At 42.3% G+C, this 25,603-nt stretch overlaps 1 protein-coding gene across 3 annotated transcripts in view; it reads right to left on the bottom strand.

The window, feature by feature from the left end:
• ajm1 (apical junction component 1 homolog) overlaps positions 1-25,603 on the bottom strand; it is a 78,710-nt gene that overhangs the window by 5,651 nt on the left and 47,456 nt on the right. The window lies entirely within an intron of this gene.

A 25,603-nucleotide genomic window follows, 5' to 3' on the forward strand; every position in this document is an offset into this window, starting at 1 on the left:
AAATGGCTCAAAAATGTCTCAAAGTGGGCTCAAAATGGCCTCTGCACAAAGGGGTTTAATCCTGACAAAATATAATTGCATCTGGTAATTCCACAGCCAAGCGCACAGTCTGAATGTTCTTGCTCAACAATACCTTTTCAAAGTCCTGGATGACTGATCAGTGTTCTCAAGTCTCACGCATTGAGCGTGACACACACGCATTTGACCGTCTTCACACGCCACACTTCCGATTTCACATGCCGAAAAAAATCTAGTTTATTTACCTCTGATACATATCTATATCACCCTCCACTGGCGATCGATTGCGATATACAACTTACGTTCGCCACCCGCCCCCCGCTCAACAACTAACGTACGTTCGAGGTGCAGGCTCTTTATTAAGACATCAGTCAGGAATGAGGTCACCTCCTCAACTCACCACAACAGGTCCTTATATCTAGAGTTCTACAGCCCTTGCAGCGGGGCAAATGGGGGACGTCTAGGTGGCACAGCAGCAGGGCTGAGCACTGTTCCTTTCATGTTCATGTTTCAAACAGGTTTGCCCCACTCAGCAATACATGGTCTGAGAAATCTGTGAAAATAGCTCTGCTTATAAGAGATTAGCAGCTTTGGCAATTTAAGTTTTGAGCTCTGGTCATACAGTGACTAGTTGCAATGTCCTGTAAGAAAGGAAGCGAAAAGTCAGAGAAGAGAGAGAGCGAGAGACAGAGATAAAATAAGGTGGTGAGACACCTTAAAACAGAATGCAACAACGAGATCGAGAGACAAGAGAAAGGGCTGAGAACGTAACAGGCAAACCAAAACGATTCAGCAGTGATCCGTTTCACCAAGCCTCCTTAAGAAGCCATAGCAATGGCTGAAACGGATCACTACTGATTACGCCCATTGAGTCTAGGATCGGGTGGTGGTAGGAGGAGCGGCAGCCGAGCCAGCCCTGACACAGTAGGCAATAAACAATAAGTAAAAGTACCCGGATGGTCTACTGAATCGGGCAATTCAAAGTATCGATTACAGCACGCTATCCTATCCCATAATTCAACTGGAGCAGCAGAGGCATTCAGAACAGAGAAAAAATGGCAGATGGAAGCGAGTTGGCTGTTTAGAAATATAAATGATACAGAATACAGAAAACTTTTTGTCATACATTGTACAAGTACAAGGCACGAAATTTCCCTGTGTTAGCACCGGGAACCCCGAACAGCTGCTGCACCTCAGGCACGCCACCAGCTCTGCAGGGAGGGAGGAGAAACATACAGAGATAACACTAGGAGGAGACGAAAAAATATGACAACAGGACAACAGTCTGTGTGCATGCACAAAATCCCCATAGCACATACAAGCATTGATAACACAGACAGTCAAGCAGAGAGAGGCAGCGACTTCCTGCCGACGAAGCGACTTCCTGCCGACGAAGCGACTTCCTGCCGACGCTGCTTCCTGCCGACGCTGCTGCGGAGCGAATTTTGAAATTGTTTTTCTAAAGTGTACTAATCTGTTTACGTGCTAATCTTTATTTTTTGCCTTCCTAGATAATTTTTTACAGATAGTACTTCCACCGTCAAGACGGGCAGTTGAATATTCCGGCCGCTGATCAACTTTCTGCTTCTAAAAATCAGCTAGCGTAAGTTTGTATAAATCATCGGCTAGACACGGTAAGTGTTTTGATTTATTCATGGCTGGTGTTGGTTTGTTTCCTTGTTCGGAGTGTGGCATGTTCAGTCTAGACCCTTTCGCCACTGATAGTAATAGTGATAGTATTTGTGAGAGGTGCCAGTTAGTTACTTCTCTTGTGGCAAAAGTGGAAAGTTTAGAGCGCCGCGTCCACTCATTATTGAGGGATAGAGAGACAGGGACAGGGTCTGTAGTAGGTGTGGACGCGCCAGGGAGAACTAGCGCCTCCGCGACTCCGGCGATAGAGCCCTCACAGCGGGGCGAATGGGTGACGTCTCGGCGGCGTAGTCGGAGAGCGAGGGCTGCAGCTACCGCTAACGCCAGCGCTAGCCCACCAGAGCACCACTCACCGGTTCACGTGTCCAACAGGTTTGCCCCGCTCAGTGCTACACCCGCTGAGGAGACTCTGGTCATAGGAGACTCTATAGTTCGGCACATGAAAGTCGCTATTCCTGTAGGGGCACCAGCGGTTACAGTCAGCTGTTTACCGGGAGCCAGAGCGCCGGACATTAGTGGCAACCTTAGACTGTTAGCCCATAAACGATTCTCTAGGATAGTTATACATGTAGGGGCCAACGATATACGTCTGCGGCAGTCAGAGGTGACTAAGGCTAATGTTAAAGAGGTGGTTAAATTAGCCCAGACGATGTCCGATGCCGTAATCTGCTCTGGCCCCATCCCAATGTGGCGTGGTGATGAGCAATACAGCAGGCTCACGTCGCTAAACCGCTGGATGTCCAAGTGGTGCTCCGAAAATCAAGTGGGCTATATTGATAATTGGAAAGAGTTCGAGGGCAAGCCTGGTCTTTTAGGCAGGGACGGTGTCCACCCCACCCGGGATGGCGCTGCCCTGTTATCTTGCAGCATAGCCCGTAGTCTGTTAGTTAGTGGGCAGTGTAGTACTAGGAGCTGCTGACTAACCAGAGTCGCGACCAGGCCGCAGACTAACGGGCTAAACCGTCTGTCTGCGAGCTGCTTAGAGGCGTCACCAAGATCCCATAGGATTCAGACTGTGTCTGTGCCCCGGGTTAAATTAAATCATAAGAAAATAGTCCGTCCTAAGTTTTTAACTAATATTCAAACTTCACATCCAATTATTACCTATATGACCGATCTGAAAATTGGATTAATTAATATTCGATCACTCAACTCTAAAGCAGTTTTTATGAATGAACTTATAACTGACCAGAAAATTGATATTTTATGTCTAACTGAAACGTGGATTCAATCTGGTGACTATTTATCTCTAAACGAAGCCACTCCTGTGGGATATAGTTATATACATAAACCTAGATTGTCAGGCAGAGGAGGAGGAATATGTATAATATATCGTGATTGTTTAGAAATTCATCAGAAATACTTGGATATCTTTAATTCATTTGAGATGCTGTCTATTAATGTAATTAGTCCATCTGAAAATAAAAGTTCATTTTCCCTAACAAATGTATATAGACCACCGGGGCCTTACTCAGATTTCTTAAAAGATTTCACAGATTTTACAGCAAATTTAGCAGTTAGTAGTGACAAAATAATAATGGTAGGAGACTTTAACATACATTTTGATAATGCGGAGGATCCACTGACAAGGTCTTGTACTTCTATATTGAACTCTGTTGGCATTACACAAAACGTTGTAGGACCCACACACTATCAAAATCATACCCTAGATTTAATCTTAACGTTGGGTATTGACGTAGATAATATAAATATACTCCCGCAAACCGTAGCTATCTCTGATCACTATTTAGTCAAATTTGAGATTCATCTTAACATAAATACCCGCCCGTCTCCTCGGCAGTGTATAAAGCGCTCGATAAATTCATTAACAGCAACACAGTTTATTGAAGCCCTCCCTGATTTAACTGCTCTAGCCCACTTGCCATCCTATCCAGGAGAGTTAGACAGTCTAACCAACTGCATAGAGAATACCTGCAGATCAGCTCTAGATATAGTAGCTCCACTCAAATATAAAAAGACTAGATCTAAAAAACTCGCTCCGTGGTACACTGACCAAACTAGAAACTTAAAACAAATAGCACGTAAATTAGAGCGTAAATGGCGATCTACTAAGTTGGAAGTATTCTACTGTGCCTGGAAGGATAGCATCATTGACTACAAACGGGCACTCGCTAAAGCACGCTCAGCATACCTAGCCTCACTGATAGAGAAAAATAAAAACAATCCTAGATTTCTTTTTAATACTATTTCCAAACTTACAAAAAATCAAGCAGGCGCAGAACCTCAGATTCCAGTAAACCTCACTAGTAATGTATTTATAGATTTTTTTGATAATAAAATAGAGAATATTAGACAAAATATAAAACTTTTTATTAGCAATACAACTGGTATGTCATCTGGTTTGGTTGACATCGATTTAAATCGCATACTGGGAGAAAAACTTGATGCTTTTCATCCACTCCCACAATCAGAATTAGAGAAAATAATTTCTTACTTAAATTGTGCTACCTGCACACTAGACTCGGTTCCATCAAAGTTATTAAAAGAGGTATTACCAGCGGTAACTGAACCTCTTCTAACTATAGTTAACTCATCCATTACAATAGGTCACATGCCCAAATCATGTAAATTAGCAGTTATTAAACCTCTGATTAAGAAACCAAATCTTGATCCTACTGTACTATCTAATTATAGACCCATTTCAAACACATCATTTATATCTAAGATCATAGAAAAAGCTGTTGCCCAGCAATTATGCCTATATCTACATAGGCATCACATATTTGAAAAGTTCCAATCTGGTTTTAGGCCCCATCACAGTACTGAAACAGCATTAGTTAAAGTAACAAATGACCTCCTCCTTGCTTCAGATCAAGGTTATGTATCGCTGTTAGTGCTTCTTGATCTTAGTGCAGCTTTCGACACAATTGATCATAGGATCTTGCTAGAAAGGTTAGAACGCTGGGTTGGAGTCTCTGGCACAGCCCTTTCATGGTTTCATTCTTACTTAATAATAATTTCCACTTCCACTTCTATAGCGCCTTTCAAAGTACCCAAGGACGCTGTACAGAGAAATACAAAAAAACACAGACAAGAACAGACAATAAAAAGAAAAAGAAAATCCCATAGAACAGACCTAAATTCAGGAAGTTGTGAGAAAATGTTGATTAAATAGGTGGGTCTTTAGTTGAGCCTTGAATGCGTTAAGAGATGGTAAGAGACGGAGGGAGAGGGAAAGAGAGTTCCAGAGAGTCGGAGCCGCCACACTGAAAGATCGACCACCCATGGTGTTCAACCTGAATCTGGGAACAACTAATAGTCCAGCGTCAGATGACCGAAGCCGGCGAGTAGGGACATAGCGGTGCAAAAGATTAGCCAGATATACGGGAGCCAAACCAGAGAGTGCTTTGAAAGTAAGTAATAGAATTTTGTACCGGATACGGAGACTTATCGGAAGCCAATGAAGACGCTCTAAGACAGGTGTTATATGGTCGTACTTCCTTGACTGGGTCAGAACACGAGCAGCAGCATTCTGAACAGTCTGAAGGGACCGAAGAGACTTAGAGGGAAGACCATAGAAGAGAGAGTTGCAGTAGTCTAGTTTGGAAGTGATGAGAGCATGAACCAAGGTTTCAGCAGATGTAGGAGACAGAAATGAACGTAGGCGGGAGATATTGCGGAGTTGAAGGAAGGCTGATTTAGTGAGTGAACGTATCTGAGGTTCGAATGAAAGAGTCGGATCAAACAGAACCCCAAGATTACGTGCAACAGGTGACGATTTGACCGGCATACCAGCAACAGTAAGCGATGTATTGGGAAGGGCCATAGACTTAGTGCCAATAATAAGAAACTCAGTATTATGGGCATTTAATAAAAGAAAATTGGCATGTAGCCACAGGTTGAGGTCAGATATACATTTAGTGATGGATGGGGGTGGGAAAGGTGCATGAGGCTTAAAGCTGAGATAAAGCTGAGTGTCATCAGCATAGAGATGGTATTTTAATCCATACTGTCGTAACAACTCACCGAGTGGCAGAATATAAATAGTAAAAAGCAGTGGTCCTAGCACTGAGCCCTGAGGAACACCCTGAGCAACCGGAGCTAAATCTGATTTACTATTACCCAAGCGTATAAACTGACGCCTATCCGAGAGGTATGAAGTGAACCAAGAAATAACGGTGCCAGAAAACCCAAGATCACGGAGCCGTGAGAGCAGTATTGAATGATTGACTGTATCGAAGGCAGCAGTGAGATCGAGGAGTAGAAGAAGAGAGGCATGGCCATTATCAGAGGAGAGAAGAAGGTCATTTAGCACATAAACAAGGGCGGTCTCAGTGCTGTGCCGAGCACGGAAACCAGACTGGAAAATATCAAAAAGATTATTGGAAGACATGTACTGGAGTAGTTGGGAGGCCACCACACGTTCAAGGATCTTTGAGAGAAATGGTAGATTAGATATTGGGCGATAATTATTTAAAACAGTAGTGTCAAGATTTTGTTTTTTGATAACCGGGGTGATGGCAGATGTCTTTAGATCTAATGGAACGTGACCAGAAACAAGAGAAAGATTAACAAGATGACAGATAGAGGAGGAAAGAGAAGAGACGCCCTGTTTTAGCAGTGATGTAGGTATGGGATCAAGAATGCAAGTAGTAGACTTGGAACTGGTGAGGAGTTTAATTATAAGATCAGAGCTAACTAAAAAAAAAGTGGAGAATGACAGAGAGGGTGAGACAGTCATCTGGGAGGAAGTGGAGAAAGAAGAACTACGTGATTGAACCTTCAACAAGTCCTGGTAGATAACTGAGACTTTGTTAGTAAAAAAACTAAGAAATGTATTACATTGATCGGATGTAGGGGCCAGTGGAGATGAAGGGGGACGCAGTAGATTATTAACAATTTTAAATAGTCGTTTGGGGTCGGAACCAGAGTTATTTATTGCAGACGTGTAGTATAGAGCACGGGCTGAGTTTAAGGCATCCTTATATTTGGTCAGATGGTCAATATAAGCCTGGTGATGAACAGGCAAACCAGTTTTCTTATATAGCCGCTCAAGATGCCTGCCCGTAGTCTTTAGAACACGTAGGTCAGGTGTGAACCAGGGTGACACGTGGGTGGAGGGAACATATCGAGTTATGACAGGTGCTAAGGAGTTCAGAGTGTCAGAGAGGGAATGATTGTAGACTGATAGGGCAGTGTCAAGATTGGGAATAGAGGGAATAGTGGGAAAAGGAGATGATTTCAGGGCAGAGAAGAACACCGAAGAGTTTACAGATGCAAGTTTACGGTAGGTGAGAAGTGTTTTGGAGGAAGGAGGCAGAGTGCTAGGAGAGAGACATGAAGTGATAAACAGATGGTCAGATACCCCAGTGTCATGACCCACCACATTGGTAATAGTTCCAGGAGTGGAGCAAATTAAATCCAGAATGTGACCATGTTTATGGGTAGGAAAATCAACAAGCTGATGCAACTCAAAACAGCTTAACAGTGATGAAAAGTCAAGAGAACCGGAAGAGACAGAGTCAATATGGATGTTGAAGTCACCAAGGGTAACCAGAGAATTTGATAGAGGACTGAGAGTGGAAAGGACTTCACCAAGTTCTTGCAAGAAGTCAGAGACCGAGCTGTTAGGGGGGCGGTAAACTAACAAAAGTACAGATGAGTTGTAACCAGATGTTTTAACTGCCATGCATTCACAGTGAACTGTTTTCTGAATTGTAATTTCACTGATAGTATATTTACTATTAAATATGACAGCTAAACCACCGCCACGACCACACAGTCTGGGGGCAGAGAGATGTTTAAACCCAGGCGGGGCAGCAGCATTTAAATAGTAGTAGTCATGCTGTAACTGCCAGGTTTCAGTCAGCAGGAGGAAATCAAGGCGATGCTGTCCGATGAGGTCGTTGATAAGGGCAGCTTTGTCAGTCATGGAACGACAGTTGAACAGACCTAGGTTGAGCAGGCGAGGATGATCAGATGAAGGGCGGAGAGTAGTAGGAAAAACCCGGGACCGCGGGACCTCTCTTCCCAAACCCTCACTTCCGGGTAAGGGTACGCTGTGCGCGTCTGTGCTGCCGCTCCTTCACCTGTGTTTCTCTTTGCTTATTTTCTTATCTATTTATTTTGTCATCATTAAACTATCTCAGTATCCTGCTTTATACTCTTACATCTCTGGATTAAACAAGGATTGCTCTTGGTGGATCTATTCTGAGTCGCGTGAACTCACTGAAACTACTGCAACTACCAACTTTGCTTAGCCGGCAGCTTGTGTTTACCTGCGAGCTCTCTGTGTGCCGTCATCAGCCCCCTGGAATTCGACATGCATGAGTGAGTTCTTCCCATCTCTCTCTGTCTGTTGTTTCATACCAGTCTGTGATCGGTGATACTTATCGCCGATTTTCAGCCTGTGGTGCTGGTCGGTAACACGGGCTAACGCAGCGTAAGCATTAGTTTCTCCGCTATTGCTATTGTGACTATGCTGATCTCCGTGCTAACGGTTATGGTAGTTATGCTGGTCTCGAGTGCTGCTGAGGATTTCCAGCGAGTTTACTCCTTGAGTGAACTTTACGATCTTCGTTTTCCATCTCGACTCCACTACATACGGCATGTGTCTCTCCGCTGGTATCGCCCGTCGGCCTCGTTACATTCACCGTGGATATAGACATCGCTCTCTAGTGCATCGATCCTCCGTCTCCAGCATTCCTGTGGTCTTCAGCGCCTACTTAACAAATCGCTATCAGTTTGTAGAGCTCAATAATATTCCATCCAAACGTACAAAAGTTAAATATGGGGTCCCGCAAGGCTCCATTCTAGGACCACTATTATTTACATTATATATGCTACCATTGGGCACAGTTATAAACAAACATGGTGTCAATTTTCACTGCTATGCAGATGACACTCAACTTTACATATCAGCCAAACCTGATGACAAGCTCAGTTTAAGAAAAATTGAGGCCTGTGTAAAAGATATTAAATGCTGGATGTCTCTAAACTTCCTCCAACGTAATGAGGACAAAACAGAAGTTCTCCTTCTGGGCCCTAAGGCCTCAAAACAGAAAATTCCAGATCTAATGCTTAATCTCGCAGGCTACCCCATTACACCTGGCACAGTAGCCAAAAACCTAGGCGTCATACTCGACTCTGACCTATCATTTGATAAATACATAGATAATACTACTAGGATAGCTTTTCTACATCTCCGTAACATTGCTAAATTAAGAAATGCATTATCACAGGATGATGCGGAAAAATTGGTGCACGCCTTTGTTAGCTCTAGATTAGACTACTGCAATGCACTACTGTCAGGATGTTCAAATAGGAATCTAAATAAACTTCAAATAGTTCAAAATGCCGCAGCCAGGGTTCTGACCAGAACTAGAAAATTTCAGCATATCAGTCCAGTCCTATCAGCCCTGCATTGGCTCCCAGTTAAATTCCGTATTGACTTTAAAATTCTTTTATTAACTTATAAAGCATTGCACGGGCTTGCTCCTGAGTACCTTCAGGAACTTATTTCCTATTACGAACCCCCACGCCCACTAAGATCACAGGGTGCTGGTCTTTTATTAGTTCCAAAAATTAATAAGGTAACAGCAGGGGGAAGAGCCTTTTCTTGTAAGGCCCCCCAGCTTTGGAATAATCTTCCTAAATGCGTCCGGGACTCCGACACAGTCACAGTCTTTAAGTCTAGGTTGAAAACCCACTTATTTAGTTTAGCGTTTGATAATTAATATCCCCCCTTAGATAAAAGTACAGATCCAGGGGTTCATAGACGAAGGGTTTTATGGTAGACTGGGGCGCTGGTGCTGTCGTCCTGTCACTGCTCGTGGTCACTCAAGTTTGTTGACAGTGCAGTGGACGGATGCCATTGTCTCAGAATGCCCCCAAGCCTATGTTACCTTCTGGTTCTGCCTTTTTAGCTAGGCTGTAATAATTTAACTAAATGCCGGAGTTGCTGCCACACTCTGGAAATGTTTATAATTTTACCTGTCCTGTATATGTCCTCATACAGAGCTAATTTTCCCTGTTTCATTTCTCCACATGGCTGCCCGCCTGCTTGAGGAATAATGAGATGAGGAGACCAGCGATCCATCCTGAGCCAGCCACCTCCTGCCTAACCGAATGCATACATCATGATGGACATTATTACATATTTTTCCTTTTCTTTCTCTTCTTTCTGTCTAAATTGTTGTTGTTGTCATGGTGACCGGTGTCGGCCAGAGGAGGATGGGTTCCCCCCCTGAGTCTTGGTTCCTCTCAAGGTTTCTTCCTCATGCAAAAAAACTAGGGAGTTTTTCCTTGCCACTGTCGCCTTTGGCTTGCTCACTGGGGGCTAGGACTCGGCACTTGTAAAGCTGCTTTGTGACAACAACTGTTGTAAAAAGCGCTATATAAATAAAATTTGATTGATTGATTGATTGAGAGAGGCGTGATTCATTCAGATAGGGAGGGGGAGCCAGAGGCCTGGCACACAGTTTTTGTGTCAAAGTTTGCGGTGGAAGGCGAGAGCCATCAACGGCCTTCTGGGAGAAATTTGTTTGGGCGCCAATGCAGATAAGCAGAATGAAGAATTTAGCAAGGAGCTCGTCCTTGAGCGTTTGAGCACACAAACTCCTCTTAAGTCAGCGGTCTCCCAACTGATCAAACTTCACGCATACCATACCATACCATACCACTTTATTTATAAAGCACTTTAAAAACAACAATAGTGCTGTACACAGTACATAAAAGAAAACAGGGAAAGTAATTAAAATGACACAAAGATATAAAACAAACACAAGATTTGGAGTTAAAACAGTCTGAGTCGTTACACTGATTTAAAAGCCAAGTCATAAAAATATGTTTTTAAATAGGTTTTAAAAACACTGAGTGAGGGAGCCTGCCTGATGTACTGGTAACTCATTCCAAAGTTTTGAAGCCATGCATGCAAACGCTCGATCCCCTCTAAGTTTGCAATGCGTCTTTGGAACAGTTAAGCTCCGTGCGGAGGGCAAGCACAACAACGACTCTCTCACACTGGCACAAAACTTTAGACAAAGACGAGCACAAGACATTGCGCGAACGCACATTAAATAGGTGATTAGCGCATACCCTCATGATCTTGAGACAAGGCACAGGTGAAACTACAAACACGCTCACAGACGACCCACACCCACGGAACTACAAACATGGACATAACTGCACGCAGACAACATAGTGACACGCCCACAGGGAAGGGTCCGGAGCTGTCACCGTGACAGTTAGGAAAAAGGGTGATTACAGTTCCAGAAGACTTCAGTCATAAAGAGGTAATTAATTACCAATATGATACATATCATTTGATATTTTGAAAGATATTTTAATTTGGGGTTCTGATTGTATATATTTGGTTAGACCTGTTTCATCTTCAAACTCCATGTAAGATTATTTAGCAACAGGTATGAATAGAGTTTTTAAAAAACATGTAAAACTGTTAGTGTCCTTGGTTTGTTTATGTTCTCAATATTTTTTTATAATCCAGGAGGAAGTGGCCAAAGGAAGCTTTCAGTAATTCCCATGGACACAGAAGGCTACTCTGGTCGGCAGCTTCGCTCTGTTTCAAACAGTGGCAAGAATGTTTTGTTTTTGGCGCCCCTACAAGAGGAGATGGACACTGAGCCTCTTCCATACAATGCAGCAGAATTCGCAAAAATGCCACAGGTTCCCTGTGTGAGCTGTAATAGCACCATGCCACTGCAAATGTTGGCTCTACATGCTGAAGAGTGTCAACAAACAACAAATGCTAGTTGTGTTTTGTTATTAACTGTTAATTTGTTTTTCCCCTATAACATGTTGTTCACTGCTTTTTTACAGTTTCAATTTAGATAAAATTTCCCACACATTCTAAACAAATAAGTAATCTCAAGAAAAACCTTAAATTAAAATGAACAGCTTTTATTCAGTGGTTGCATGAAATCACAGTAAATATTTTTAACAAGGACTATAGTTGCTTAATTTTACTCAAATTTTTGGAAAAGATTTTAGTAAATTGTAGACCAGCATGTTCATCTAATGTTTGTTTATGTAGGAGTCTTAGACATTTTTAATATAGCCTTTTTGTAGCCTATAGTCTCTTCATTGCATATGTATTCACTGCAGTTGAGTGTGAACATTTTAACCCTATGAACTTAATGTATTTAAAGGATCAGACTGGTACTGTTATTGTGGAGCACCATCCACCACTGGGCACACAAGCACACACACATTCATGCACACACACTCACTGAGTGTAGATTGTTGACCGGAGGGGGGGAGGTATAATGGACAAAAAATAAGTATTATACACCTTTATAAGGTGGAATTAAAGCACTTGTACGTCACTTTCAAGGTCCATTTCAATATTTCCCAGCATGATAAACTTAAATAAGTTAAATATTTATACATATACTCGAAACGATTTGAAATAATTCGCTTTTAATCACATTACTTAATGGTGGTTTATTTTCAAAACACCCAATATTAACGTCTTCACGTTCTCTCATGTTTCGTCCTGGAATTACAAGAGGCTCGTATTTGTTAACGTAATACAAGAGAACTGTTCAGTCAGACAGATATTTGTTGTGAAACGAAGTAGTTACAATTTCAAGCATTTTCAAGTACTTTAGCCTAAATTCCAGCACTTTCAAACCTGAAACACAAAGCAACATTAAAATTCATCAAGTAAATGTTCCTTCCCCTGTTTTGGGGGGTATTTCTTTATACTACCACATATCGTTTCGGAGAACACTGCACGCGGAAAGTATAAACGCTTCCTCCGTTCGCGCAGGGTTGTGCGAGGTAGGCAGAGTTGCGCGCTACGGTCACTCGCGAAAGTATAAACCAGGATTTACAAGAAGTGCTACTAATTGCGTCAGCTGATGCAAGTTACGAACTGCCGTCCAGAAAGACAATGTCGAAGAAAATCCAGCAGCTGTATGATGAGGAAGGGGAAGTAAAACAGGTTATTGTGAAGAGCGCCACAAATGTGGCTCTGACTGGGGAGCACTGGACCTCTGTTAGCAACAAGAATTATCTCTGTGTGACGGCTCATATTATAAATGATGAATGGAAGATCCAGTCATTTGCTTTGAGCATGCAGAAGACCACTTCTAGGCACTATGGAGATGCCTGTGCAGGTGAGTGCACGGACCGGCTGGGGAGCCGCATGAAACCAGGCAAAGAGCCGCATGCGGCTCACGAGCCGCAGGTTGGCCACTCCTGACCTAAATGTATTCCTTCTTTTATTCTCTGTTTCTGGTTCTTCTCAGGTTCTGATAAGCCTAAATGAACTGATTAGTGTCCAAGCTTAAATAATGATGGATTAAAAAAAGATTAGACATTTGACGTTTTGCGAGACCACATATGGAAATATCCCAACATATGTATGTATTTATGTGCTCAGACAAATACTCTTGACAAATACTGTGAAGTTCTGCACACATTGGTAAGGTTGCTATCCAATTTGAGCGCGATTGCGACCATCGATATCAAGGGTTTAAAGCAAAGATTGTTTAAGGGCCCTACATTTCATACAGCCTTAAGTGAAAGTGAGCGACTCCCAGCTGTCGGACTGTGTGCACTTCCGTCCGAGCCACTGGACACAGAATCACCACGCGCTTTCCCTCCACACGGTGAGTGTCTAAGCAGTCCGGTGCTTAAACTTGCTTAGTAAACTAGCTTAGATTAGCTAGCATGCCTTTAATCAACTTGAGATTTGATTAGTATCACAATTAGGGGTGGGCGATATAATATCGTTCACAAAAATACCGGTACATTTCTTTATTCGATAGGATTTCGCTATATCGCGACATTATGACGCAAGGACGCAGGTTGTGCGTGCAGCGCGCAAAATAAACATGGCCAACATCGGAGAGAGCAGCAGTGCTCACACTGTGAATGATTTAGTTCCTAAACGAGGAGCTACATCAGTAGTGTGGAAGTATTTCATGAACAGTTCACGTTCAAAGTTCACAATTTTAATTATGAACTAGTTCAAAGTTCAGTTCATTTTACTTTTTTTGTGAGATATTCAAATACTTTTTTCACGATTTGGCTGTTGCGCAATCAAGGGGCGGACACAATTGCGAAGTAGATAGTACAATCTCATTAGATTTTATTTCACATCTTACAGTTGCAGACGACACGCGAGTGGACCGCGAATGACGTGGCATGATGAATAGAGAACTAACGCTTAATACACTAAAAGGCAGCGGAAATGACAAGGGCACAAAACTAGACCAAACACAAGAGTACAACTAATTGTTACATACACTGACATGAACAAACACACGGGAAGCAAGTAACGGCCATACATGAACATGAAGTCTAACAGAACATACATGTATTGCCAGGCACGATATCACATTAGAGAACACGGAGACCAAACATGAACTGAAAACCTAAAACACTACGAACCTGAAAATGGAACAGAGACTTTAACCATACACAAACACGAAGCTAATCAAAACCACGAATCACAGATAAGGCGTGAATACCGTGCACACCCAACTAGGAAATAAAGAAACGACAATGATCCCCGAAGGTATAGTCTGGACATAGGCTATATATACACACCAACTAGGAGATAAAGAAACGACAATGATCCCTGAAGGTATAGTCTGGACATAAACACACCAACTAGGAGATAAAGAAACGACAATGATCCCTCAAGGTATAGTCTGGACATATACACACCAACTAGGAGCTAAAGAAACAACAATGATCCCTCAAGGTATAGTCTGGACATAGGCAATACACACACACACTTGTAAAACTAAGACAAGCTAACACGGAACATCTCCACTTCCGGCTTTCAAGAGAGGCGGTCGCACTTTATCTCTGCTCCTGCACTCCCTCCCTTCTGCCCTGCTCAGCTTAGATTCTCTGTCTTGTCTTAGTAACCTGACGCTGCTCTTCGAATTTTAACAAGAAAATGGATTTGATCAAGTGGTCTCTCAACGCAATTGACACTATTTTTTCCACGAGGAGTCATGGTGCGGGAGAACCCACATGCCCGGACGGAACGTCCTCAGCTGGATATGTGCATGACTCGTGGGGGACCTGGGGTAGTTTGTGTCTTGCGCCTCTCCCTGGAAGATGTTGAGGACGTGTACTTATTTGGAACTTTGATCGCGGTGGCTCTGCTGATTGGATTAGGCGTTGCCCTGGTGTATCGGAAAGTTGATAGAGTGGAGTCAGCTATTGAGCGTCCACGTCAAGTGCCCCATATGATTGATGCGGTGGGTAGAGCTATTGGAACACAGACTGTGACTGTTGGAAAAAGCTTGGAGACGATCGTGGATGGAATCTTGCGAAGTTGGATCAGTTGGGAGACAGTCGACTTTAAGAGGAGTTCGTGCTCAAATTCTCAAGGACGAGCTCCTTGCTAAATTCTTCATTCTTCTTATCTGCATTGGCACCCAAACAAATTTCTCCCAGAAGGTCGTCGTCTTGGTTACCTGCTCCTACCCCCACACAGAGACTGTCAGAGATGGCTCTCGCCTTCCACCGCGCACTTTGACACAAAAATTCTGTGCCAGGCCTCTGGCCCCCCCCTCTCTCTCTGAATGGATCATGCCTCTCACTGCTTACTGTCTGTGTTACCAATGCTGTATGTGCTATGGGGATTTTTTGCATGCACACAGACTGTTGTCCTGTTCGAGAGAATAATCTGTGGTCATATTTTTTTGTCTCCTCCTAATGTCTATCTCTGTTTCTCCCTAATCTGTACGGCACAGAGGGGCGTAACAAGAACAAGGAAAACATAAAAACGACGAGACTAGAAGGGGGCGGAGCCAGACGTGACAACTACAAGCTAGAAATCACTATACGTTCTTATAAGTGCCTACCCAGCTCTGCTGCAATTCATCACGGGTAACGTCGTGCAGAAGCCAGTATGTTATTAACTAGGCAGTATGTTAACTATTCTCATGCGGACACTACGTTGCCCACAATGCATTGCACACACAACGTCAAAACCATTTCTGTCTGGTCATGCATGATTTAAGCGGCAACAGCGAGAATACAGGAGGAAGGAACTTTCTCTCGATGCGTTTCAAAAGAGAAAACAGATGTCACTCAGTTTTCAATGGAAACAAATTCCAACGTTCATTTACAGTGATGTCTGCCGTTCATGACACATAATGTGAACTAATTCACGTTCAAGTTATTAAAAAATGTGTTTCGTTCAGTTCAACGTTCACAAAAAAATGAGCGTGTTCAATGAACGCATTCTTTTGAACTCGGTCACGCACAACACTGTGAATACTGAATTTACTTGAGTTTCTCTTTTAACAACTTCCGCCCTGTCCTGCCTCTCTTCTTCGCGCAACTCATTTGGGACGTAGATTTGACTTATTACTGCCTCTTTGTTATTACCTTTTGGGAAGAAAAAATATCGAGATACATATCGTATATCGCCATTCAGCTAAAAAATATCGAGATATTATTTTTGCTCCATATCGCCCAGCCTTAATCACAATTTCTATAAAGTTATGTTGACCTCAAAATAAGTGCACCATGTAGAAGTTTACTTTTGACATGCTAAGAATGCATGTCGGTGTTTAACAGGTGAAAATGTTCTTTGCTAGTTTGCGTTAGAGCTGCCCTAATTAGAGCATGTACCTCTAATTATGTATACCTAAATAATACACAGGTCTAGAATAACATTACTCAAACTGTATGTCCATTAATTAATGATATAGAAACAGGGCCGGACTGGCATACATTGCTACTGGGGATTTCCCCGGTGGGCCGATGGGTTAGTGGGCTAGTGGGCCGCCGGGCCGCTGGTTTAACTCGGCCCGTGGAGGAGCCACTGCCGCGCACTGCGGCCCCGGCCCGTAGTCACGCTGCAGTTTAACGGTGTCTATTACCTCCCCCACTCCAGTCAGGCAAACCTGCACGGCCGCGGACTGAGCTTGTAAACACATGAACAAGTTGGACCGGGCCACGGACTGGGCCTGTAAACACATGAATGAGTTGGACCGGGCCGAGGACTGGGCCAGCTGATGCGAGCTGACAGTATGCAGCGGAGATCAGAAAAAAACCAACTTGTCCCAGAAAATCCGGACCGGACTACGAAAACATACAACAGTTTAAATTGTAGATAACATGTTATTTAAAATGTACTGCTGTCGCCTCTGCAACGTCTAAGGCACCATGTACAAATGACCTTAACACGGTTAACACGGCCGCAAGTGGCGGTCCTAATAAATGTTCCAGAGCACTGTGCAGTTTTTTTTTAAAGCTATTGAAATTCTTAGATTAAAACTACTACCACCACAAATAGGTAAGAGGAAGAAATACCCACGTTAGAGTTGTAGGTTGTTCTTTAGGATGCACTTTGCGTAAAACAACTTGTTGGTAGTCTTATGATGGACTATTTAAAAGCCACTGTGGCTTTGTAATCATATTATTGCTGGAATTAATATTGTTCATATGACAATAAATGCCGTCATATACACTACGTGCCATGTATAGATTCATATACAGCAGGGGTGCTCATTATGTCGATCGCGATCGAGGAAATGTCGGTCAATCGCAAAGGAATGCGGGTAGATCGCATGACATTAAAAAGTAGTGGATGAATTACAAGATATCTGCTATGATGGTTGTATATATACACCGCCCCGGTAACAATTTATGTTTTATATATATATTGTCGCTGTCCAATGAAAAACACGTATCTCCATTTTTATTGGATTTCACTTTTTTACATGGGTTGAATGTGGTCATGGATCTCTGTTTGCCCATAGCAGTTTATATCAAAATGACCAATAAAAAGCTGAAAAACACACAATTCTTTTAACCAGTATCTCCACTGGCTGCTAAACCTGTCCATCAAAACCGCGTATCTCCGCCCCCTTCCATCCGTTTCACGAAGAGAGTAAACGTTGCTGCGACCTGGCAGTTCAAACCTTTAAGGTAAGAATTAAACTTAATTTTCTTTTTTTAATTAAGCGCTTTAGTCTCTGCAATATTATTGTTATTATTATTAGTTTCAGCCGCGTGTGAGCTCGTTTCATATGGGTAGTTCTTATTACAGCTTTACTCTCAATCTGCTAGCTTGCACAGTGACTTCAGCTAACTTCAGTTAATTTAGCCAAAAACTAGCTAACGCTAGTTCGCTAGTGGACATAATGTTTTGTGAAAACTTTGATTCTTTCAGAGTAGAAATGTCTTTCTCCATAGAGGAATTATGTGCACTGGTAAACGTACCATATGATAGGACACAGGGCTGGCCCTTCCATTATGCGACATAGGCAAATGCTAGGGGCGCCGGCTGTCCAGGGGGGCGCTCGCGTGAATGCGGTTTTTTTTTTTTTTTAACAAATGAACAATTAATAAATGTGAAAACAAGCAAAGTCCACATAATCATAATTTCATTGTTTAATAATATTAGTCAAATTAATAATTCTTATAATAACAACACACGACACCTATCACCCGCGCGCCAACCCGCCCTCCCCCGCGCGCTCTGCGCCCCTCCTTACTGTTTCTCTGTACACCACAGAGTGAGTGACATCTCCCTGTAAAGACCTCAAAAAGGCAGAAAAACAGGTAATATAATGGTAATATGTGGTGAATTAACACTATACCATTGGCGAATCGTCAGGGACTTCAGCGCCTTCTCTGAAGGTTAATTGATCTTAAAAAGGATGCTTTATCTATTATATGTAATATATGTTAATAACGCTTCACCAATAATTTGTATTTTTCCTATAAATCGGCTTTCAAGTCCACTTTTCGTACTTGTGGTGGAAAAAAACCTCAGCTGTGAAATAAAAAATCAACCAATCAGAATATTTCACACCGTTGTTTCTAGGTAAAAGAGAGAAAGGCCCTTTTACATTGAGAGCTTTTATTATAGATTAGCAGTTTTATCAACCAATCATATTATCGAATTAAAATCGTGGGGGCGTGCTCCAATGGTCTCTCATTTTAATTTGAAACAAATCCAAAATGTTGCCAATCTGTAGCTGTTGTGTTTTTTTTTTTAAACCAGCTCGCTTGACTCACAACACTCAGTTGTCATTGTGGCTTTTTCCCCTCTGTATGATCTTAGTGAAAAGAGTCATCATACTGCTCAATCCTAGTAGGTGCTATGATTAGCTTAGCTTAAAATAAATATATACTAAAACACACATATGCTCCTCTGTTCATTGCGAATGCACTTTTGAAATAATAATGTTGCAGTACGCAAATTGCTCTGATTTGCACTGGTGGTAGTTGTTGTTTTTTTATTTTTATTTTTTATTTATTATTAATATTTAAAAGTTGTTCTCTGCACTACGTTATGTAAAATAGTTTTAAAATATTTTTTGTGCAACACCTTTATATTTATTGCTTGTTATATGGTAATATTTAAGTCATTTGCTTTTTATTTGTTTCTTTAATAGTGACACAATCAACACAATGATTGATGATGCAGGGGGCACCAACCAAAATCTCGCCTAGGGCATGTTGGAAAAAAGAAAATTAAAGGCTAATAACTTGATGTGTCAATTTAGTGTTTTTCAGGAAGACTGTGGGAAAGCAGGAGTAAGGAGGCCTCAGTGGCCTTGAGGAGAACAGAAGGGGCCTATTCAGTGCAGGATGTGTAGCAAGCAGTTTTTAGATAACCAGACACACAGGCTGGGAGAAGAGGAGCAGGTGATTTTCCATGGAGAGCAGCCAGGATTGGGGAGTTATCGAAACTTAACAAATCGAAACTTATGGACAGAGAGTATGAAAGAAAGGACATCGCCCAGCACGACAGGCTTTTCGCTTGGACACTGCTGAGATCCACTTGGGTTAGGTAGATTCCTAGGCAACTAGCACCAGTGCACTGAAGAGTTTGTACCACGCATACTTCTATTATATTGCATTCAATTATATTCTATATAAATCATTTTAAAAGAACTTTTGTTGTCAAGACTTTGCTTGGACCACTCAGTCAAAAACCAGTCGGTTCATCAGGGCGGTGTTGGGGCCCGTCTGGGTCGGAGAAGAAAATTCCCAACAAATTGGTAGCAGAGGATGGTTTTTGGCTGGAGTCGAATTCTGCAATTAGGACAAGAGAGGAGGTCAATCCGTCCGTGAGGTGACTGAACTAAACCGCGCGGTCTGAAAAAAGGTAAGGAGCCATTCTCTCCTATTGGCTGATGTTACTACGTCATAGGCTAAATTAAAGTTCAGTCACTAAATGGTCGAGGCGAAATACTCTCTGTAAATTTAGTATTGAAATTGTATACGTGTTACAAACTCGATATATAGACAGGAGGATTGCCCTACGACTCATAAAGTCGTGAGGAGGACACCCTGTAACTGCAGTAAACGGTTAAAGAGTAGGCAGCCCATCGGTTCTAAAAGAGAACGGTGGAGGACGCGCTCAGAGAAAGTAGGCAGCCCACGTTCTAAAAAGAACCTTGGTTCTAAAAGAGAACGGTGGAGGACGTGCCCAGAGAAAGAGCAGGTAGCCCACGTTCTTAAAAAGAACTTTGGTTCTAAAAAAAGAACGGTGGAGGACGCGCTCAGGTGACGAGTAGGTAGCCCACGTTCAAAAAAAAAAAGGGGGAACTATTGTTCTAAAAAAAAAAAAAAAAAAAGAGAACGGTGGAGGACGCGCTCGGTCACGGTTAAATGAATGAGTAGGTAGCCTGGGATTCCAAGAATAATAGATTATTCAAAAGAAATCCCGGAGGACGCGCTCAGCCGGTTTTGGGGGGCCCCCGTGTGTTTTGTTGAAATTGCGTGCGTGATTGGTGAAACTACAGCTGTATCTGTGTATGCGTGTTTGCAAATTTGCAGTGTTGGGTTGGTTTTCATGTACCGTGTGGTTTTATGTTGAATAAAGACCTGTATAAATTGTTTGAGCATACGTGCTATAATAAAACTTGAGAGCCTTTCATTGGGGGACTTACAAACCCACGCCCATAAATCCATGAGCCTCTTATGTGAGGACATTTGAACCCCTGAGTAAATTGCATGAGCCCCCAAGAAAGACGTTCATCAACATCCATAGTCTGCAGGGCACAATTCACAAAGTTGCGAGGCTGCTTAAGCACGCCGGCAGATATAGCAGGACAGCCCGATACACAAGGCGACCATGCCTGCGTATTACACCTCTGTTTCAGCCAGACCAGACAGCCTCCTCTTTTCCCACGTCTCCTACGTCTCTGCCTCCGTCGGATAGATTGCCACTCACAGTATAATAACGTTCGCGCAAATTTTTGTGAACCAAACGCTGGATCAGATGGAGTTAGCACACTCTCGCGTATATGCAACAGGGTTTCAGGATCATAAGAAATCGCAGTATGTCCATGGGATAACATCGCCAACAGCAATAAACAAACACATAAGACAGGTACCAGCACACCTGAGACGTCGCCACACACCGGTGCCATCTTTCCTATGAGCTACTTTCATTAGAAGGATGTTGGGTCTATCATATCTTAGAAGAAGGCACAATGAGGAAGTGATGAAGACAGCAAGAGAAATGGGTAGGACATGCCAATCTGCTGCTTGTATGAAATCAAAGAAGCTGCAATGTGAAGATATACCAGAATTTGACAGAGAGGCTATTTTTAAATACTTCTGGGAAAAATTAAGACTGGAGAGAGAGGAAAATGTATGTTGCATCACTGGTAGATGTAGCCCCTGTGAAGAGACGGAGGACTAGAGCAGAACATTCTAGGAGGTCCACATCAATTCTTTGTCATCTTATTGTGGATGGCAAAAGGATCAGGGTATGTCAGGGCATGTTTCTCGCAACACTAGGGATGAAGCAATGGTGTTTGCTGAAGGGGGTAGGAGGGAACATGCCTGAGAAGATGAAGAAAATTAACATAAGGAATGAAGAGCTACAGTTCCTTAAGCAGTTTCTCATGGATCTTCCCAAGGTTCCATCTCATTATTGCAGATCTTCATCCACAAAAATGTACTTGGAACCTCTTTTTAAATCAATAAATCATCTTCATGCTGAATACACACGTATATGTGGAGAAATAGTATTCAGTAGCATGTTTCACAAATTAAACCTCTCACTGTTTCACCCCAAGAAAGATCAGTGCAACACATGCTGTTCATATAAAGTAGGAAACATTGATGCTGGCACCTGGGAAGAACACTGCATGAAAAAAGAATCTGCAAGAGTGAGTAAGCAAGAAGATAAGGAGAAGGCAAATGAAAAAATAATGGTGGTTTGCATGGACCTGCAGGGATTACTTCTTTGCCCCAGACTTCAGGCTTCAGCCCTTTACTATAAAACAAAGCTTGGTGTCCACAACTTTACCATGTACGACATGGCGACGCACGATGCTACCAATTATTTGTGGCATGAAGAAGAAGGTGGACTCGCAGCTAATGAGTTTGCCTCCTGTATCATCCACTTCCTTGAGGTAAACAACACCTATGAAGAATACATCTTATGGAGTGATGGATGCGGCTATCAAAATCGCAATTTGGTTTTGAGCAACGCCCTGCTCAAGTTTGCAACTGAGAAGCAAAAGCTTTACCCAGAAGTATCTGGAAAAAGGTCATACACAAATGGAATGCGACTCAGTACACAGCGTAATAGAGAGAAGACTGAGAGACAGAGACATATATGTTCCAGCCGAGTATGCCACTGTGATCCGAGGGGCCCGCCGTAATCCCAGGCCATACACTGTGCATTATGTGAGTCACAATTTCTTCCGGGACTACAGCAGGTTGAAGCTTTGTAAGTCAATTCGTCCTGGCACAAAACCTGGAGACCTAACTGTGCATGATGTTCGGGCACTCAGGTACGCTCTACCCATTGTCACCTGACTCACTCTTTAAATTGCACATAAAGAATATGAAATAATGAAACAGGCGCCCTGCAACTCATCAAAATACAAAGTTGTTTCCTGTTCCCCCTCTCCACTCTCTTTATACGGATTGTTTTCTCTCTTTCCTATTTCTCCTTCTCTCCCTTTGCTTCTCAGGTACAATGTGAATGGTACCATGGAATTCAAGATTCACCATTCAGATGGCTGGACACCTTATCAATTGCCTACTCTCCGGAAGAGGACCCATGACACCACAGTGCCCCCGCTGTATACATCCAGGCAGAAAATCAAGCATCTGAAATACAAACACCTCCAAGAACTGAAGAGTGTAATACCAGTGGACTTCCATGGCTTCTATGATGCACTTAAGCATGAGTGATGTTCCTTATTTGTTCCACACCCATACAGGTTTGGTAGGCAACTAAGATTTGGTATAGTTACAGAGGTATTTTCGAGCATGGGGTTATTATTTTGTTTACACTGTTGATACTAATGCATTACTGGAAACATGATTTAAATTTGTGATTAAAAAAAAAATTAGCATTTTGTATGAATGATATTACCTGTTGAACTTGATTTTGTTATGTACAGTGGGGAAATAAGTATTTAGTCAGTCACCAATTGTGCAAGTTCTCCCACTTTTGGCTGGGTCTTTCAGCATGATAATGATCCCAAGCACACTGCCAGGGCAACAAAGGAGTGGCTTCGTAAGAAACATTTCAAAGTCCTGGAGTGGCCTAGCCAGTCTCCCGATCTCAACCCCATCGAAAACCTTTGGAGGGAGTTAAAAGTCCGTGTTGCCCGCCGACAGCCCCAAAACATCACTGCTCTAGAGGAGATCTGCATGGAGGAATGGGCCAACATACAGCAACAGTGTGTGCCAACCTTGTGAAGACTTACAGAAAACGTTTGACCTCTGTCATTGCCAACAGAGGATATACAACAAAGTATTGAGATGAACTTTTGTTATTGACCAAATACTTATTTTCCACCATTATTTGCAAATAAATTCTTTAAAAGTCAGACAAAATGATTTTCTCAATTTTTTTTTCACATTTTGTCTCTCATAGTTGAGGTCTACCTATGATGTCAATTACAGGCCTCTCTCATCTTTTTAAGTGGGAGAACTTGCACAATTGGTGACTGACTAAATACTTATTTTCCCCACTGTATTTGTTGGTCTTCAAAAGGTACTTCAGAGCAGTATTTCTCAGTCATGGTTGTAGAAGCACAGCATAGTATTAAAAAAATAATAGATCTTTGAAATCAAGCCTCTTTTTTGTGTTCTTGGTCAAAGAACACTAGGTCAAAATATTTTTTAAAACAGGATTTCCAAGTTAGCCAGGTAACTTTGTCAAAATGTCATGCATTTGTTCAGTAGGATGTATTTTATTTACTCCCCAGATATCCATGCATTGTTATAGTTTAAACCCAAAGGGAATTTTTAATATGGCAAAAACAAAGCATAAGGTTTGTTTTGTATTTTCCCTGAAAAATAACTTTTAATAACTTAAAATAAAAATTCGGTGGGGTCTGTGTGTAATGGTGTTCGTGCTTAAACACACGTCATGAGTCGTGATCGCGGACTTATGCACGTGAAATATTAGACCATCGTGGTTTATGGTATGTCATAATAAGGTTTAAATGTGCAGATTTTAATTAAGTATAATAATAAAAGACTGCCTTTGCTAAAACATGGATTCATAACAGCAGTATTTTAGGACATTGCACAACATGCCGTGCAGGGAGCTGGACATGGCTCGCTGAAATCCATTGAAAGAAGTGGATGTCCCTGTTTGCTGTCTACAATACACGTAAGTCCATTTTACATATGAAATTGTCAGTCTTACGAACTGATGAAGATATGTTTTATTTCTGAGCTGAACGGGGTCTAAATGGCGTTATCTGTGGGTTATTTCAGCTAGAGCTGATTGATATGTGAATTGTGAAAACATGAGTAAGAAGTTTTCATGATACGTGGCAGTATTTAATAAATATGTTAAAATATTATCGGAGTGTTCTGCCCTTTAATCTGTTATAAGACAAGTGTTCAATGTTAATTTACTCTCAGTACATCGAGCCTTTTATTTTGAAGGGCGGCTTGGGCACGTAACGGGGAGTCAGCCATTTTCTTTAGTTTCAGTTTAGTCAGCGACACGTAAACAATATCATCCGCTGCAGTCTGCTTTCTGTTTATGCCATCGACACCACCGTCTGTAAGTTTTGATTTAATATTCTGAAGTAGAATTTATTTGAGTCTTATTCGTGGAGAATGTTTGCAGTAAATGTGAGATTTGATCATTGCGCGAGGCCTATGTGTTCATGTTCGGGTCATTTTAATGCAACCTAGCTAAAGGGACAAACGTAGCATTTTGATTTTGCGTTTAACCTCCTTTTAACGATGCTAAGCTAAAGGTAGCTGTTTTATTTCTGTCCTACAGTTTTACTCCATGTTAACGTGTACGTGGTTCATCAAAATAAAGTGGAGCTAAGGAAGCTACATCCTGACTCACGTATTAATTCAACTGGAGTTAGGCTTACTGCTGAATTGTGTTAGACACACACAAGGGGAGCAGAATAGTAAAAAGACGGTTTGCAGCTGGCTGAACAACACTAAAGCAGCTACATCTACAGATATGGAGGGACCACACTCTGAAGGCGCAAGACCTAAAGCCCTAAAGTCTTCTCGAGATGGAGAATCAGTCAAAAGCCATAAAAGTGCTGGTTCAAGTACGAAACGCTCAAGTACGTCATCGGTCAGTGCCGCGGCAGCGCACGCTAGGGCCAATGCAGAAGCTGCTCGTGCACGCGTTTCATTCGCTCAGAGAGAGATCAGCATTAAAGTTGACAAAGCAAGACTAGAAGCCAATCTTGAAGCACTGAACTTTGAAAAAGAAGCTGCAGCCGCTATAGCCCAAGCCGAGGTCTTGGAAGCAGCAGCAGAACTGGAGGCCGAGGTACACCATAGTTTGAAAAGCCTCTCGAGTATGATGCAGAATACACAAGAGCGTGTAAGTGACTACATCAAAGACCAAACTGTGCAGCTTAACCAACGCGCTGAATCTGTCAGCACGTCCCCGACATCAGAGTATCTCATCGAGAACGACCCACAGCCACTAACTAAGCACATTATTAAAGACGAGTATATGGTGAAAGACTGCTGGCCCCCACCATCCCAACCA

This window comes from Brachyhypopomus gauderio, unplaced genomic scaffold (genome assembly GCF_052324685.1).
Source record: "Brachyhypopomus gauderio isolate BG-103 unplaced genomic scaffold, BGAUD_0.2 sc61, whole genome shotgun sequence".
Classification (NCBI taxonomy): domain Eukaryota; kingdom Metazoa; phylum Chordata; class Actinopteri; order Gymnotiformes; family Hypopomidae; genus Brachyhypopomus; species Brachyhypopomus gauderio.